Source organism: Pholcus phalangioides, unplaced genomic scaffold (assembly GCF_987345545.1).
Source record: "Pholcus phalangioides strain wild (caught in Gottingen) unplaced genomic scaffold, Ppha-v1.0 ptg000017l_1, whole genome shotgun sequence".
Lineage (NCBI taxonomy): Eukaryota > Metazoa > Arthropoda > Arachnida > Araneae > Pholcidae > Pholcus > Pholcus phalangioides.
Genome location: NW_028301610.1, coordinates 50,778,874 through 50,797,435, shown reverse-complemented (window position 1 = coordinate 50,797,435; position 18,562 = coordinate 50,778,874). Strand labels below are relative to the sequence as shown.

The 18,562-nt window shown below is 34.3% G+C and overlaps 1 protein-coding gene and 1 pseudogene across 1 annotated transcript in view; one reads left to right on the top strand and one right to left on the bottom strand.

The window, feature by feature from the left end:
• The window catches only part of LOC149074070 (uracil-DNA glycosylase-like), a 77,510-nt gene that overhangs the window by 2,889 nt on the left and 56,059 nt on the right, over positions 1-18,562 (top strand). The gene's annotated exons all lie outside the window — the stretch shown is intronic.
• On the bottom strand, positions 2,144-2,923 carry LOC149074072 (uncharacterized; annotated as a pseudogene).

Below are 18,562 nucleotides of genomic sequence, written 5' to 3'. Positions count from 1 at the left end.
AATCTTTACCATAATGATGGATTTGTATTCACATGTGGGAGAGACAAACGAGTTGAGAGAAGAGAAACTCGCGGATCTGTCTGTTTTGTCTGTGCGTGGGAAGCAATCTGTAAAGTTGGGTCCAAATCTACCTCTCTACTCGATCCTCAAATGCGTAAAAACCTGTTTCCCATCAAAACCATGCTACACGGTGGGCTAAAGACAAGTTTTGAGTGGTTCAGTGTGGCAGGTCTGGACCAGGCTTAATTCGCATAGTGCACAGTTGAGCTTGCAGAATTGTGTCGGAATGAATGTTTCATCATAGGTGCCCTGATATTAAGAAAATGGGGATGGGCTGTAGGGTTGCTACGCATCCATATTATGAGCCACAAGAGCATATGCAGGTTGGGATTTCATTGAATATTCAAAAATTATTAAGGGACTCAGCAACCTCGGAAAGTTACATGGAGGGATCATATGGCCTGAACCCTCTATGTTTCAGTGCCAATGAGGTGCTGTATTTAATGAACTTTTAGTTAAAAATTAAAAACAATTTTTTTAGCTTTTTTGAATTTTTCTATTATACTATGATTATGTTGTCTTCGAGGGTTACCCCCCTCCCTCCCCATGATAAAGCTGAATATTCATCGCTACTGAAAAGCTTCAAGCCAATGTTGGTATGTCTGCTCAACACCAAAACAACATAAAGTATCCAGACTCTTTTAAATAAACAATGATCTTTCCTGTTGCATAAATAAATATTCTCTGTATAAAAAAATAAAACCCTGAATCTCTTTTAAATAATAAACCAATCAGAGCATAAAGGGGTAACAACAAATCAGAAGGCATGACAATGGATAAATAAATAATAAATATAATAGAATGATACAACCTCTGGCCAATATCCACACGAGAATAGAATGATCCAAGCACTGGGGAAAAAAAGACGAAATAGAACAATGGCTGTTTCGAATTTCTAAAAGATGCGCTCAAAATACAAGAGAAGAACCCATTTGGTGAACTAGCACCACCTGAAATAGATGATTCTAGAAAAATGTAGAAAAGTATGGCAAAACACAGCACCACTATATTAGCCTTGGCAACTTATTGTAGGAAAAAAGTTGGGGGGAAAAAAGGGAAATGGTGACCAATATCGAAGCTGTTCTGCACTGTGTTTTGATGTATAATTTTCTGTGCACTCTCCACATCCTGCATCTGTTGTACACCACCTCATTACTGAGTATTGTCTTTTTTTATTTCCACCATTTCTTTTATTTTCTGTGGCCCCATACACTTGTTTTGTATACATTCACACCTCAAAGTAGGAGAACTTAGAAAACCACCATTTCAGCTGTTTACCATTGTGTTGCAAACAGGGTTTGAACCTGGATTCACGTGATGCGAGTCCAGCACGATGCCCACACATTTCAATTGATAATTAGTATCTAAAACTGGGCTTTTCGTGTTCAAATTCTAGGAGGTATAGGCTAGAAAACACAGTGAACAGACTATTGGCAATTAGGAACAAATAGCATGGAATGACCAGTCCCATTTTTAACTATACTAGGCTGTTGGGCAACTGAAAATATGGTAGATCCCGCATGAAACTATGATTCGGCATACCAGATTGAAATCATAAAAGTTTATCATGATTTGATGATGGCATGATGCAGAGCCACTGTAACACATGTGCTCAAGCTGGGAAGCAATAACTCTAGAAAATTTTCGCCCACTGGTTTCTGCATTTGAATAAATGCAAAGTTTAGTTCAGAAACAAAATCTCTGATGTTTGGCTACGATACTTTTTATGATATTGAATAGATTTGCCTTTATTGATTCAGAACAAGATGGGTCCCAGCTTAAAGATAGCTCCCCTGGAATAAATGTCAATTTTTGGAATACTTGGAAAGAAAAGATTTATTTATTTTCCAATCTCTCTTCATGGAGTACAGTTTGTAAAGTGACTTCAAACATTTTATTTAGACAGGAAAAATGTTAGTACCTTCAAAAGGAAAGACAAAGAGAATACAAACTACAAAAGGTAAACAAAAAAGACGTTGCCACACATATGTAACATAATACACACTCTGAGGGGTGAACAAGATTAAGTGAAATACTATTGGAGGACTACTAGATTAACAATACTCCCCCTCACACCGAAGAGTCAATTGAGTCCTAACATTTTTTGAAACATGAACAATTTTTGAGGTGTTAAACTTTTTGTCAAAATGTCTGCTTCTGTTTCTTCAGTGGGCTTGTACTTCACTGATACATCACCAGATGCCACCTTTTCTCGAATAAAATGTTCTTTGATGTTAATATGTTTCGATTTTGAACTGACAATTGGATTTCTCGACATGTTGTTTGCTGATTTATTGTCATTATATATAATTATCTGGTTTTGATGCAGTCCCAATTCATTTATCAGTTCTTTCAGATGAATCGCTACTCTCTTAGCGTCTGTAAGGGACATATATTCAGCTTCACAGGATGGCAGAGCCATGGTTCTCTGTTTCCTTGATTCCCATGATGTAGCAGAACCTCCAAACTTGAAACAGTAACCAGTGTAGGACTTACAATCTTCACTACATAAAGCCCATGTTGCATCAGCATATCCAACTATCATCTTCCCAGTCTTTTGGTATACTAATGATAGAGTCTTGGTACCTTGTAAATATCTGAGAATTCTTTTTGCTGCCATCCAATGTGATTTTTCATGGCAATTATTGTATTGGATCAAATAGCTAACAGCGTATGTGATGTCAGGTCGAGTACCTACAGATAAATACATAAGTGAACCAATAAGGCTTTGATACGGATATTCAGATGTTATATTTTTTCCTTTTGACAGTTTGAGAGATTATTCCATCGGAGTAGATATTGGCTTACATTCTGACATTCCAAATCTTTCAAGAATACTTCTAATGTACTTTTGTTGAGACATTATTATCTTTCCATCTTTACGTTTGAATTCGATTCCAAGACAGTACTGGGGGGTCTATTACGCTCATGTCGTTATGCTCGCGGTTCAAACGTGTTTGGGGTTTGCGGTGCATTGTGGGATAGATTTACGTCACCATCGCTAAAGGTTGATTTTTCTCACATCGTTACTAGCGATTTTCGTTATCGACATCGCTACGGCAACCGTTCGCTAACGAGAACCGGAGACCACTCGTTATGTTCGCGTTACGGAAATAACATGGCCGCTCGCATGTACATTTTTCGATGGTGAGAGCAACGGAGACAAATTAGTTAGAATTGGAAATTATTCATTCATTATTAATTTATCAAGTTGTTCATTATAATGAATAATAATTCTCTGAATTACGTTCCTTAATTTAGTAACATGATTCAAAGACAGCATTATCATTTAAAATGTTATCTGTACTCACACTGATTGGTAAAAATTATTCATAGTGATAAATCGTCATAAATTATTGTACTCGGTACAATAATTTATGCATAGAAATTGCATAGAAATGCCTTTATTCTAATCTTAAACTCATCTCAATATAAGAATATTATTTAACTGGTATATCTTTCTATCGCGATGTGTTCAAGACATTTTGAATTTCGCTCAATATTTTTTTTACATCTCGCTCAAAATCGACGTCAATATATATTTAAACGTCTCCAGATTTTTCTTCTTAATTCGTTTAATAACATTGATATTTTGTAATATCACTGATAGTGTTAAAATAATTGTATTGCTACTTTCTGTGCAGTACACAGAAGTGTAATGCAGTAAACACCATTACACACACACTATACTCTGCGCACTAAAAGTACACTATAAAAAATCAAAGTAAATTTTATTAATCAACAAATAAATTTTTTCTAATCCTTGAGTGCATTTTCTGATCGGAGTATAAAAAAGATGTCAACAACAGTGTAAATTTGGTGGCACTTTATTTTCATGTGTGAAACAAGGAAACCAATTGTCTAATTAATGATGTAAATAAAAGGTTACTTGTTCTTGATTTTGACTTAATATCAAGACGGTAGGTAAATGTGTTAAAAACATGGTAATATATGATGATATTTTTGCTAGTCGTTTTGGAAATTCATAACATCATTGAACTTTAATAGAAAATCATTTTTTAAATGTAATAATTTAGAAAATTTCCCCGTGCCAGTATCATGTGCGTGCATAGCATACCTTTTTCTCAAATATTTGATGAAAATAAAAAGAATCCGGATGAATTAAAAAAAAAATGTAGCTTAGAAAATTAGGGACAACAAACGCACACAAATAAATAAAAATAAAATAATAATAACGCACGTGTTTCCCTACTTGTTGATAGTGATGATGATTATCAGCAGCGGAAAAAATTATCTGATTGGTCCATCCCTTTCGGAGCTAACGCAACTCTCGGACCAGGGAGTTTTTCGTAAAATAGATAACGACATACCGCGAGTTGCTGAGAAAAATCAAGTTTTTGACGATGGTCGCTGAGATTTGCATTATGGGGCTCGTTGAGAATTTGCGTTAAGGGCGTGACGTCACTAACCACCTCGTTGTATAACGACGTGAGCGTAATAGACCCCCTGGAGTTTACCTAGGTCATACATTTCAAAGGATTTCATAAGTTCAATTTTCAATTTTTTGGACCTTATTCGTGGCTATAATGAGATCATCCACATATGTTGCAACAATAGTTTTCTCTCCGCCTTTCAATGAGGAGTATAGATGTGGATCAGCATTTAGTGATTGAAACCCAAGTTCCTTGAGTTTTATGTCAAGTTTTGTAAACCATTGATGACTTGCTTGTTTCAGTCCATATAATGCCTTTTTCAAATGACAGACTTTATGTGTTTCATCATTCCTCAGATTAGAAAGCATCTTTCTGGCTTTCATGAAGACTGTTTGATCAGTGTCTGAGCTGTGTTCCAGCATTATTTCAAAGACAAGTTTTTCAAGCATCTCTGGTTTTTTCCATGAAAATGTCCTCATCTATTTCTCCATTTAGAAATGCTGTAGAAACATCTAGTTGATGCAGATCCAAATCTTCTTCAACAGCTAATGCCAGTAATAGCCTAATTGAACTTTACTTCGCTACAGGAGCATATGTTTCATTGTAATCGAGTTCTGGGTGTTGGTCATAACCTTTTGCAACTAAGTGAGCTTTTCTACTCTCGAGATCTCCATTAGACTTGTACTTGTTCTTCCGAACCATCTTACATCCAATAATGTTCATCGAATTTTGCTTTTGAACAATTTCAAAAGCATAATTTTTTAAATGTGAAATAATTTCTTTTTTCATAGCATCAATCCATAACTGAGCATCAGGACCTTTGAGTGCTTCTTTCAATTCACAATAAGCTGACATTTCATAGTCATTGAACCAAATCGGCGGTCTTCTTGTTCTTTGGATTCTAGTTTTATTCTCATCTTCAGTTTTATCAGGTTGGTCTTTGTCATCTCTGTCTATATGTTGATTTTCATCAGATTCTGAGGATTCATCTTGATCAGAGTTTAACATAACATCAAATACTTCACCTATATTTTCATTTGGGATAGGAACTTGAAATTCAGTTTTATTGGACCTTTTTTCTTTTCTTTCTAGAAGGTCGTCAACATTATTTTAGTTTTTGTCATAGCAGAAAGTGTTCAGTACTTTCACATCTCTGGCTATTTCTATCTGCTTTTTGTTATTCATCTATATTCTATAAGCTTTTGAATATTCAGCATAACCTACAAACATGCCAACATTATCTCTTGGATCGAACTTCCCCTTTTTCCTTTTCTTTTCTAGGACATAAGTCTTTGATCCAAAAACCTGTAGATGCTTTACCGATGGAATTCTTCCAGTCCATCTTTCAAAAGGTGTTTTATGCTTAATCACTCTTGAAGGCGTTCTGTTACATAAATAATTTGCAGTATTGATGGCTTCAGCCCAAAGTGAAGGTGAAGCTTTAGATTCAATTAGCATGCATCTTGCTTTATCTAGAAGAGTTCTGTTTTTCCTCTCAGCTAGACCATTTTGTTCTGGCATATATGGTGCAGATAATCTTCTCTAGATTCCACATGCTTTTAGGAAATCACTGAATTCAGTACTACAGTGTTCTCCAACTCCATTGTCACTCTGCAAATGTTTAATTTTTTTGCCCCAGTGTGATTTTCAACTTCCTTTTTATATTCTTTGAAGAATTTCAGCACTTCATTTTTGTGTTTCAGGAAGTACACTTTACAATATCTGGAACTTTCATCAATAAAAGTTACAAAGTATTTTGATCTGCCAGGAAATGTTACTCGCATCGGCCCACAAATGTCTGAATGCACTATCTCTAACAAGTCCAGTTCTTTTGGATCTGTTCTCTCAAATGGGACTTTTGTCATGTTTCCTTGAATGCACGCTTCACAGTCATTCAGTTTTTCTTTCAGATTAAAATACATTCCTTGGACCGCATTGTTTCTTTGTGCAGATTTTAGATCGCCTTCATTGATATGACCTAGTTTCTTGTGCCAGGTCATGATCTTGGATTCTGCTGTATATCTTGAATTTTCTGGTCGATTACTAGCTTCATATGTGTGCAGACCATTTTTCTTGGGTACAATCAAAGCTATTTCTCCTTTTTGGTTTTTAACAAGAGCTTCTTTCTTTTTGAAAATGACAGTTCCTCCATATTCAGTGATTTTGTTCACAGATAATAAATTTGTCATCAGTTCAGGAACATACAGCGTATTCTTCAATGTAACTGTAGAGTCTCTGTTGGATTTCAGTTCTACAGTTCCCTTTCCTTGGAATTTGATGTTTTGACCCACAACCGCTAGATTTATCATTCCAGTATCATAGTCCTCAATGAGATTTTTGAAACTGGAGTCACACATCACAACACATGTAAGATGTGCTTCCACTGTCCAAACACCAGGATGATTTGACTTGTGGTTTGTCTATATGTGATGACAGACATTTATCTTCTGCTTTGAAGGAAGAGTTATCTTTTTTTACATTCTTTGACCAGCAGTCCCGAGCAAAATGTCCAGGCTTTTGGCACTTGTGGCATCGAAATCATGTTTCTTTTTCACTTGATAATGCTTTTGTATGCCAAAATCTGTGGTGTGGTTTCCCTTTTCCATAAAATGCATCTTCGGGTTGCCTTTCAGCCTTAGAATGTGCGTTCCTTGCTTCACTTTCCTCTATTATCTTTATTTTCAGGTCTTCTGGTCGTGGCAATTCATCTCTGCACTCTATTGCAACCCGAAAGTTCTCGAATGATTCCAGAAGACTGTATAACATCATTACACACAGCAGGTCATCATAGATTGTAACATCCATATCTATCAATTTGTCTACAGTGTCCATAAATGCATTGAGATGCTCTCTTGCACCAGCGTTCGCTTGCATCTTTAATAATATCAATTTTTTTAACAAAGTTGCTTTTCTTGCAGGACTAGAACTTTGATAGATACCTTTTAGTGTATCCCATACATCTTTGGATGTAGCACAATTTCTTACTTGTTTCAGTTCTGTAGGGCTGCTAAGCAACAAATCCAATCTTGCCTCTAGATCTTTATCAAGCCATTTTTGTCTCTCCTCATCTTCAGCTGGTTCTTTGATTTTCCCATTCACATAATCCCATAGTTTACTTTTAATAAGTAGAGCTTGTGCCTGGACCTTCCAGGTGTCATAGTTTTCTTTGGATAGTGGCTGTATATAACTTGAAACTCTGGTGGTTTCCATTTCAATATATTTATTCAGACTCACTAACTTGTATTAAGCGAGCACTGGCCCCCATAACCTAAAGTAACTTCAGACATTTTATTTAGACAGGAAAAATGGTAGTACCTTCAAAAGGAAAGACAAAGAGAATACAAACAACAAAAAGTAAACAAAAAAAGACGTTGCCACACATCAGGGTTCACTCTGACTTTTTATCAATTGTAGCAATTTGGCTAATCAGATGAAAAAGTTGTAGCCAAATGAGAGAGAACCTTAGCCAAATTGACGCGTCGTAAAATGCGGATTCCAAAACAACTCGTATCAAGTTCAAGATGAAAATATAAATCAAAATGCAAATCATGTGTAAATAAAAATTGTTTAATATAAAATGTTAATTTTTTTACAGTACAAAAAATATTTTAGTTCTCCAGAATTTGCAGAGATTTTTTTTTTGCTGTCTACAATTCAAAAGCATTTTCGAAATTCAATTGTTGCCTACTGGGACCATTAACAGAAATACTGTTATTTATATTTTTTTACATTTATTCTGTTCCGCAATTGTGTTTCAATGAGATTCATGATACTAAGGCAGAGATGCCACTCCATCATCTATCAGAGGGGAAACTCTTTTTTCCTGACTTATATTCATTTTGATTGATGTATGATCACTTGTCAACATTTTTATACTGTGTTTAACACTTCTATGTCTTATTCATGAAGAAAAGCTAATTATATAAATATAATAAAGTAAGAATTATAAGCAATATAAATATAACTAATTATATATATATAGTATATATTAACTAATAAGGTATAAGGTTCTCTCTCATTATACATAATAGAGCTAATAAATATAAGCAACTAAAATAAATGTGTACATAATAACTGGAGGGGAAAGGAATTAGGATACCTTTGATGAAAATTCAAAATTTGCGTCGTTTTTATTTTATTTTTTTGGTTAGGAAAAATTCATTCTGTACAATCACATTTGCAGCACGATTAGGTATGGAGTTCAATTACTTAAATCAATTCTCAAATTATTTTTAACTCTAAATTTTTAGAATCAACAATTTTGCTTGGAGGGGGGGGGGTATTTGGGCACTTTCCCTTACTAACAAAAAAAATTAATTTAGTAAGTATAACTAGGTTTAGTTTTTTTTACATTCATTGCTAAATATTCTATTGGTACAAAAAAGAGCTGCAAAAAAACCCCATCGACACTGAGGAATTAGCATGTGTAACAAATTTAAAACATATAATTAAGTTAACCACATTATATATAAGGTATTTACTAATAAACGAGACTATAATTTCTCCGATTGATTTTTCATTTCAGAAAACCTTAGTTCCAATAATAAATTTAAAGCAAATGATTCGATGATCATCTTCTGATTCACGTAAATCCTTTTTGAGCAATTCCTAGTTGGAATGATTTTCTGCCCCCCCCCCCCGGTAGTCCACAACTGTGGTCTACCAAAATTTAATTTCCACAAATTTCATGCCTTAATATGGGAGCTATGTCAGATTTGTATTGCAATTCCTAAAAAATAATAAACTTTTGAGCACTTCCATCTCAGATTTTGCGGCACCCCGTGTGAATCACGTATCCCAAGAGCCGCTTCTGCGTCGTAGCAACGGAATTTTTTTTTCAAAGGATAGCCAACTGAAAGGTGGAAAACTTCAGGAAATCGTATCTACCACCACTGCGCATTAGTGGCCTAGCGGGTCCAAAACCCGGATTTTCGTGACGTGAAACTCACGACCGCATAGTGGCTTGATGACTGGATATTTATGATAGAGTTTTTACAGATTCCGTTTTCTTCCTCCAGCGATCTCGGAAAAATTGTATTACGATTCGAACGGGCGATTCTTCAAAAAATCGCATTTCCAATCTCGTGAAAACGAAGCGAATTTACGCGGTAAATACGCTGTCTCTGACGGGGGTGGGTAGCCGCGAACGTACCGTAATTTCCGATATATAACCAACAGGAGGAAAACCCTCAGAAATTGGAAAATTCGGTATAATAGCCGCTCTCATTTCGGGACGCAACTTGATATTTCGTCAGCCTCATTCGTTTTTAACGTCACGACACATCATCGCGATCATGATAGACGATGAGGAGGAGGAAAAAAATAAAATAAATTGGTTCATGGGTTTTTCCCCCTCTCCGAATTTTCTTTTTTCTTAAAACTCGGAAAGTGCGCGTTCCACGGGAAACGTGAACAAAATTTTTTATGCATCTTTTCCCGAAATTCCGGGTATTTGACGCGCAATAGCGCGTCGGCGGCATCTCTGCTGAGGGAAAGATTATCATCGAGTAAAGGGTTCACAAACAACAGGTTGTTTTTTGCATGCAGGCTCTTGGAGGTGCGCTCAACTATTAACGCTTCTAGATGAGGTTCATCGTCCCTGTCACCCCCCCCCCCCCTCTCTGGAACCGTACTGAAAGTAACTGAAGATTGTTCGCGATGGGCCAACAAAAATTTCCACTTCCGAATTTTCGCACATGCGTCAAATGGCCGATTTGACTATCAAGAGGCCGAATGGACACTCGCGATTTGGCGAACTCGATCTTTGCTTTATTCGCCAAATGAAATATTTTATCGCGATTTGGCGCAATGGCGATCGGCAGCGCGAACCCTGCCACACATATGTAACATAATACACACTCTGAGGGGTGAACAAGATTAAGTGAAATACTATTGGAGGACTACTAGATTAACAATAATTTGGGAACCCTGGTGATAGGGAGATCATGCAGAGACCTTTTTAAAAATGAAACTGAACATCCTGTTTGCATTTTTGATCAACGCAGAACAATGTTCAGAAAACTAGAGTTGCTCGTCAATGAGAATTTCCAAATCTAGAGATGTGAGGTGAGAATATTCTCAGAGAACAAGAATATTCTGAGAATATTCTCCTGGATGTAAAAATTTACATTTACAACAAAACAATTTTTAGTATAATCACCCCCCAATGAAAACTTTTAGTTTTAGAATATTCTCAGAATATTCTCTTGGTCAGTCATGATAAGAGGTTTTAAAAGTTTGGTTATAAACATTTTAGAAACCTTTAGATTAAAACCTTAAAAAATTATTTTAAAATTAGATAAATTTTCAGGAATAAGTTCAAAGCAAAGCGCAAAAGTCGATTGACAAAGGAAGCTATTCTTACAATCACCTTCATTCTAACAAGATACAGAACCATTGTTTTCTTCAATGTACATACACTTAAATTCTGTATCTCACACATTTCTTTACAAGTTATGCAATTCAGCCATGTTCGTTTCATTTTCTTGCTTTTAATTTAATACAAACTTCAATAACCTATTTCCTGTCTTCTTGGCGGGAAGAGAGATGGAAGACGGAGAATATTCTCTGAAATGACTAATAATAATTATAATATTCCCCAGTAATTTGTAAAAGTACTCCTTCCAGAGAATATTCTCAAATATTTTCGTCGAAGGGAAAGATTATTCTAGAGAATTTTACATCTCTAGTCCCACAAGGTTAGTTTGTTAATTGTGGAGAAATTTACCTTTTCTTAAACATACAGGGTGTCCATAAAATGACTTTCCAACTATAAATATGAAAAATTTTAGAGGACAACTGTGGACAAGATTTACCATGAAGAAAAAATAGATAAACATTGCATTTACATCACATTGTACATTGCTCCAAGTTGATGATGTTTACCTTTTTATATATATATCACTAGAGATGTGAGGCGAGAATATTCTCTGGCGAATATTCTCGGAGAACAAGAATATTCGGAGAATATTCTCCTGGATGTAAAAATTAAAGAATAATCGAGAATATTCATTTTTCTTTTAAATAATTTAAATTTTTTTACTAATTTTGTTTATATTGTGAAATATAAATCAGTTTACATTACCTGAAACATTTACAACAAAACAATTTTTGGTATAATCACTCCCCAATGGCAACTTTTAGTTCGAGAATATTCTCAGAATACTCTCATAGTCATGAATGAAAGGTTTTAAAAGTTTGGCTACGAAGATTTTAGAAACTATTTTTAAAAAATTATTTTAAAATTAGATAAATTTTCAGAAATAAGTTCACAACAAATCAAAGTTGATTCATAAAGGAAGCAATTATACAATCACCTTCATTCTAAGAAAATACAGAACTGTTGTTTTTTCAATGCACATACACTTAAATTCTGTATCACTCACATTTCTTTAAAAGTTGTGCGATTCAGCCATGTTGGTTTAATGTTCTTGCTTTCAAACTTTAATATTGTTGTCTACAAACTTCAATATATCCATCTTCTTGACGGGAAGAGAGACAGGGACATTCTTCGGAAAATATTCTCTCAAAGGACTACTATTATAAATTACTGGAGAATATTCTTATCAAAAATAATAATTATTATACAAAAATAATTATATATATATATATATATATATATTATTCTCAAGTTATTTATTGAGATCATTTATTATAATACATGTTATAACATATATTCTTGATAATACTGTCTGGAAAGATTTCGGTAACTGAAGAATATTCTCTGGAAGGACTATTATTAATAACTTCAGAATAATTCTTATTATTTTCTGTAAGAATATTCCCCAGTAATTTATGAAAGATTATTCTCGAGAATTTTACATCTCTATATATCACAGTCTTTTTTACTCACTTTATTTAGTTTGCGCACGCTGCGGATAGCATATACTATTATGCCACTGGATTCATTCATTCATTGCCACCGGAGGAAAAACTAGGGGCACTATATTAAAATTTCATAATACAAATTAATTTATAAAGAATATACAATTAAAAAAAATAAATCGTTGTTTTTTTTTCGTCAGTATTATCAGATTCAGACCTGTCACTTCTGGAATCACTTTTCTTTTCGGGCAAATATAGCAGAAAATCATGATGTTCCTCATCAGAGTTTGCATTGTCAGTCTCCTCAGCCTCAGATTTATTATCTGAAATATCATTCTGTCACTGATGAAATCAGACTCTATTTTCTTCTAATGCACCCTTTTCTACACACTGTGAATGGTCCTCGGTTTCCTAGGAAGCTCTCAAAGCAGATGGTGGCACAAGGAGTTATGAAATTTCAAACTAAAAAAAAAAAAAAACTGAGCTTGCCAGATGAAGGATCAGAAAAAAAAGTAAAAAAGTTTCCTCAACTTTGATAACAGAGGCTATAGCTAAATAAGATATAATTATATTTTTTGATTGTAGATACATACTGTTTCTGCCAATGGACTTTTTAGATTTCCCAGTAACATGATGCAACAAATAGCATTATTTTATTTATTTTTTCTTATTAGTATGTTACACCTGAATACATGTTGTGTTGTGTGTGCCATCAGGGAAATGATGGGAAATAAACCTAAAAGCAAAAGTATACATCGACATTCACAACAAGGAGAAAACATATACAATTTAAATATAACAGTCAAAATGACTGCTCTTGGTCTTTCTGGTTATAAATGTGGATATCTCTGTGTTTCAATGTCTTCAAATTTTTGTACACGAAGATAAGTACAGAAATAATGAAAATTCACTGTACATGTTAAATACTGTCCAGATTATAGCATTTTCAAAATCAAAAACCAAAATGACTGCTCCAGCCATTCTAGTGTTAAACACTGCTCTAGATAAATCCGCTTATCAGTAACTTTGACAAGATACCAGTTTTTTTTAACCATAAACCTCTTGAGGATAAGTTCTGTCATTCGTGGAAGGTAGCTCACTTCACTATGAAGCTGTAATCCTTACTCTTTGGAGGGGGGGGGGGGGGAAGGCTACAGTCAATATGGGGATGGTTTTATTACAAAGGTAAAAGTGAAAATGAATAGTCTTCCAAATAACTTTGGGAATAATCAAAAATATTCTACAAGCTCCCACTACTGAGATGAGCGGTGGCAGTATTTGAGGGTGAATTTTTTTTTATTCTTATAAGTGGAAATCTGATTCTTATAACCAATGATTTTCCTGTGTTAAATCAGTGTTAGGTAGGTTTTTAGGTCTTAGGTATAGTTTTATTCTTATAAGCGGTGGCTACTGTATGATTATTTCCCATATAACAAGAGAAATAAAGTGATGGAGAAGGAGCCATCCTGATCTGTTACACTTCCCTCCCCATCCCCCAACCAATGGAAGAAAACTCCCAGGAAATATTTTCATGTGTGTTTATATTTACCCCAAAAGCAGAATGTTTTGCATTGTTCTGCAAGAGCCGCCTGACTGGAAATGTTCTGCAATAAAAATTTCCATAATAGTGCTTTCTACATTTTTCTTAAAATTCTTCCAGATTGTTTTGTGGTAGCACATTTTAGCATATTCTGCTTTACAGACGCTTACGTTGTAACATATTATAGGTGTCACCCAGTGTATTAAATTTACCACTAAAAGAGAAGTTGTCAACTGGCAAGTCAGTATCCTGAGTTTTAAGAAATCGAGAAATTTCCAACTTTTTTTTAAATCTCGTCATCAGGAGAATAGTAGTAATCAGGGTTGGGTGTTTGAGGTTTTTGACATGGCAAGCGTCAAAAACTGGTTTAAACCATCAAAAAACCTAAACGAATGCTTTTTGATAATGTTTTGAACACAATAGGTAAATGAACTTACTTTTTTTGCATATTACAATGTTTTATTTTTAAACATTAATTTATTACAATAATTAAAACAAAATATATATTAATTATAATTTGCAATTTTGAATTTTTCAACATAAGTCTAGAACATAAAAAATATAATTTTATGGTTTATTTATTTAAGCTGTTCGTTACCTGTGTTCAGTTTGCTAAGTGGAACAGACAGCTGCTTATTAAAAATACATATGATAGGGCATCAGGGTTAGGTTTTTGACTTCAGGAAACTAAATCAGTATTAAAACAGTCAAAAACTTATTGTCAAATAGTTTCTAACCTCATAGATATATGTTAAATAACAAAACACTTACTTTTATGTAGATTAAAGGGTTTTATACTCAGAATTAATTACTGAGGGAAAAATATCTATTTTGATATTTTAAATTTTCTGGTCTGTCCAAAATTTTATTCCATATAAAAATTCTCACGCAGCATCTGTTAATACACTAATTAAACGCATTTATTTTCACCTAAAAATTTCTTAGCTTGGGGTGTATAAATTCACAGTTTTTAAGTGTATTTTCAGCCAAAGCAGAGCTGTCAGGTCTTGATTCCCAAAGCATTTGTTTTGCACGTTTAAATACACAGCTTCAATTGGAAAACCATTATATTATAAATGCTAGTAAATATATATACCATATAGTGCAAAAGTAAGAATAACTAAGTTTGACTAAGGATAAGTTACAGGAGTTTCTTAAGCATCATATACAAGCTAGCATTGCCAAATTAAATGACATTTTAGTCCTACAATTTAATATTTTGTTTGCTAGATATATTTCAATGTTATGTACAGTAATAGTATCTTTTTAAGTATCAATGATTATCTAGATAATTTAATAACAGAAAGCACAACATTACATAGGTCTATATGATGTAATAGACCTTTTTAAATACTTATCTGTTGTAAATGGTTTATATCAATGCACGTATATAAAGCAGTTGAAGAAATTTTGGAAGGTCTAGAATCATCTTGAATAAGGGAATGTCAAATCATTCCATATTTTATAAGAAAAAAGAAACATATATTGTCCAAAATAATTCTGTAGAGAGTAGAAAATTATTTTACAATCATATTAAATACTTATTCTTTATATAACAGTCACTTTAAACATTACATGCAATTAACGTGTGTACTTTCAATGGGAATTTTTATATTGAAAAGCAATATTTGAGGTTTTTGACGTGACAGTTTAAACCGGGGTCAGTCAGTTTGAACTGTCAAAAACCTGCCAACCCTGATAGTAATCAATACGAGAATCATCTTTTTTTCTTTTAACTCTTTAATGCACAGCACTGCTTATATCAGTTCAAAAAAGTTGTGGCAAATCTGGGCAGTGCGTATATATCCGGCTGGCCTGATCAGTTGCCTTCCTCTACTTTCTTTGTGTAAATCTGTTACACATGTAGTTTACGAGCTCCTCCTCCAATATTCAGAAAAGATCATGCCATTGTAGGACGCTCTATACAGCTACACAATGCAGAAAGCACATAGTAACAATGCTATTATCCCTTGCATTGTAACTGCTATCTCTAGGAGCAAACGTACAAAGTGTTGTGGTGAAAGAGAATTCTTGAAGATGTTTGTGTGGTCTGAAGTGTTTTTTTTTTTCGTCAAAAAATATAGTTATCAGTTTTTTTCTTTCACTCAATTATCTCTTCTATATTTGATTTTCTTTCGTTTTTTGAAATTTTTCAGGTGATAATTAGTTTAGAAATGAATTTGATACAGAAATTTAAGTTTCAAAATGACTAAACCTTAAACTCTCCCACCCCTTGAGCTGAATTTTTTTTCGTAGTAAAGAAAGGAACCACCCCCCTCCTTCACTCTTTCATCGTAAACTGACATATTTCCCATTAAACTATGCTATATAAAACATGTCATATTAACGTGTAATAATAATAATAACGTATAAAATTATCCATGGTCGTTTAAGCTTAGAATGGATGGCTTTGTTACAATATCAATCTCTCTAACAGACTGAACTGTCCCCAAAAATTAAATCCTATTTCTGCTTCTTCTGAATGTTTTATAGTTTTTTTATCATACCTGTAGTTGAATGGAACGAACTCGCTCCCCTCAACTATCATTTATTACAGTCTGTCACAATCAAGCGCATTCTTTTGTATCGGTCTCGACAAAAAATATTGTACGAGTGTCAGGAATTTCGAAAAAATCAAAAAATGGTGAAATTGCAACTACCATCTCTCGTCATTATCTATGTGCATTATCACACTCTATAAATCAAGTTTATTACACTGCTGATGCATTCCAAAAACATTGAAACTTTAGTATTCATTGTGCATCTTTCATGTTCTGTGAGAACATCAAATTTGAATATTACCATAGTTATTTTAAACTTGTAGAACTTTAGGCCGTACATTGCAGCCAGTTTTTTGAAGTTAAACTTTCCCAAGTCTGCACAATCCTCCGATACAAATTTATCATATTCCTGAGCTTACGCGAAAGGGAGGTGTCTAACCACCCCCGTGACCCAATATAATAGTGTTATTTTGCAGGAAAAAATTTAACCCTCCCAGAAAATATGAAATTTTGAAATGCCCCCCACCCCTCAGAGAAAATCCTGCCTACACCTATGATAACATTCACCTCTTTGACGTAATCTTGCCTGTGCTTTCCGTGATTGACAAATGTCAATGTTTTGTTCAGAAAAATGTTCTTGTAGTGAAACTGCATAGATCACAAAATGCCTACTTGCATGGGTTGCATATACAAAGCAATTCATTGGAAAATTCTGTCTCTCAAAATAAGAATATTTTGAAAGTACTGTGAAACTTCTACGAAACGGCTGTTCTGTATTCCGTAAAAAAAGGTCATTTGTGAAGTTGATCTTTGAATAGAAGTTGGAAGATGGTAGAAAGAAGATTAAGGCCTCCCCGCCTTATTGTGCATGGTGGTCAGAATTGTGGTTGGCGGTCGCCAGCGTGTGGTGTGTCAAAATTTTGGATTTCATTGTCAAAAAAGAAAAAAAATCTCATACTCAATACATTTTACAATGCCCAAGAAACAGGTGCATATGCATTGAACCAGGGTTGTTTGGTTTTTTTTTAAAAATCAAATAAAAGTGTGTGGTCTAAATATTATTTTTTTTTCTTTGAAAAATATCATATTTGTTTATTATTAGCCTAATTTTTTCATTTCTACTACATTTTATATTCTTGGGGTATACATTCTGATGGTATATCTTTAAATGGCATAATACAAATACAACGCCACAACAGGCAAATTCCCCAACGAGGTGGCTGACTTAAGAACATCATGGATCCCCGAGCCCTTTTTTACCCTACCTACGAGCCCTACCTACTACTGCTACACCACACATGCACCCCGCCCACAACCCCCCGCGGAACCCCCAATGAATCGGTACATGCGGGAATGTGCGTGTACGTGTAGTGAAACCTGACGTGAAGTTTTTTGTTTCTCTGTAATGCTTGTTATGTGTAGTGCTGCCATCTGCCACCAGTTTTTCAAACTATGAGTGAAGTGTTATGATTGAATGATTTTTCGTTGTAGGACTGTTGCTCTCTGTGGCGAGACTTTTTAACGGGGAGATCGGTTCGCATTTGCACCTTGAAGTTGGGAACCACAGAAAACCAACTTCAGCCGACCACCACTGTGGGGTTCGAACCCGGATCCTCGCATCGCGAGTCCGTCACTATAACCACTCGACCACCACAGCGGCAATATGTATATAAGATGGTGTAAGAGTTTTTTTTTCAAAAAGTCTCATAAAAGTGGCTTGAATATATATATATATATATATATATATTTCATATGAAGTATCTTGGTAATTTAAAGTTATATACAGAAGCCAAAATTTCTTATTCTTACCACATTATCTAACCTTTAGCTAAATTCTGATGCTCTAAAGCAAATTCATGAATAAGGATTGCATCACACATCTAAATGTAGTGGTGTATTTCTCACAGGTTTCTTTTTCCCTTCACAAAGAAGCAGCAACAGTAGTGACACCATCATGCTAGGGGCAGGTGGTCCTATAATCCAGTAAAGACACCAGCTGTCTCTAAAGGATGAAGACTAGTGTACTAGTAGTTACATTACCTCACAGACATTTTATTTTTCTTTCCCATAAGAAGTAGCACATCTCATACCATATATCATCAAGTCTTTAGATTCAACAGTTTTTTCTTTTTTAATATATATATACTTTTACCTTTAAGCCCAATTAATCCAGGTTCTACTTTATAGTAGTAACAGATTTATGAAAAAAAAAATTATATATATATATATATATATATATATAT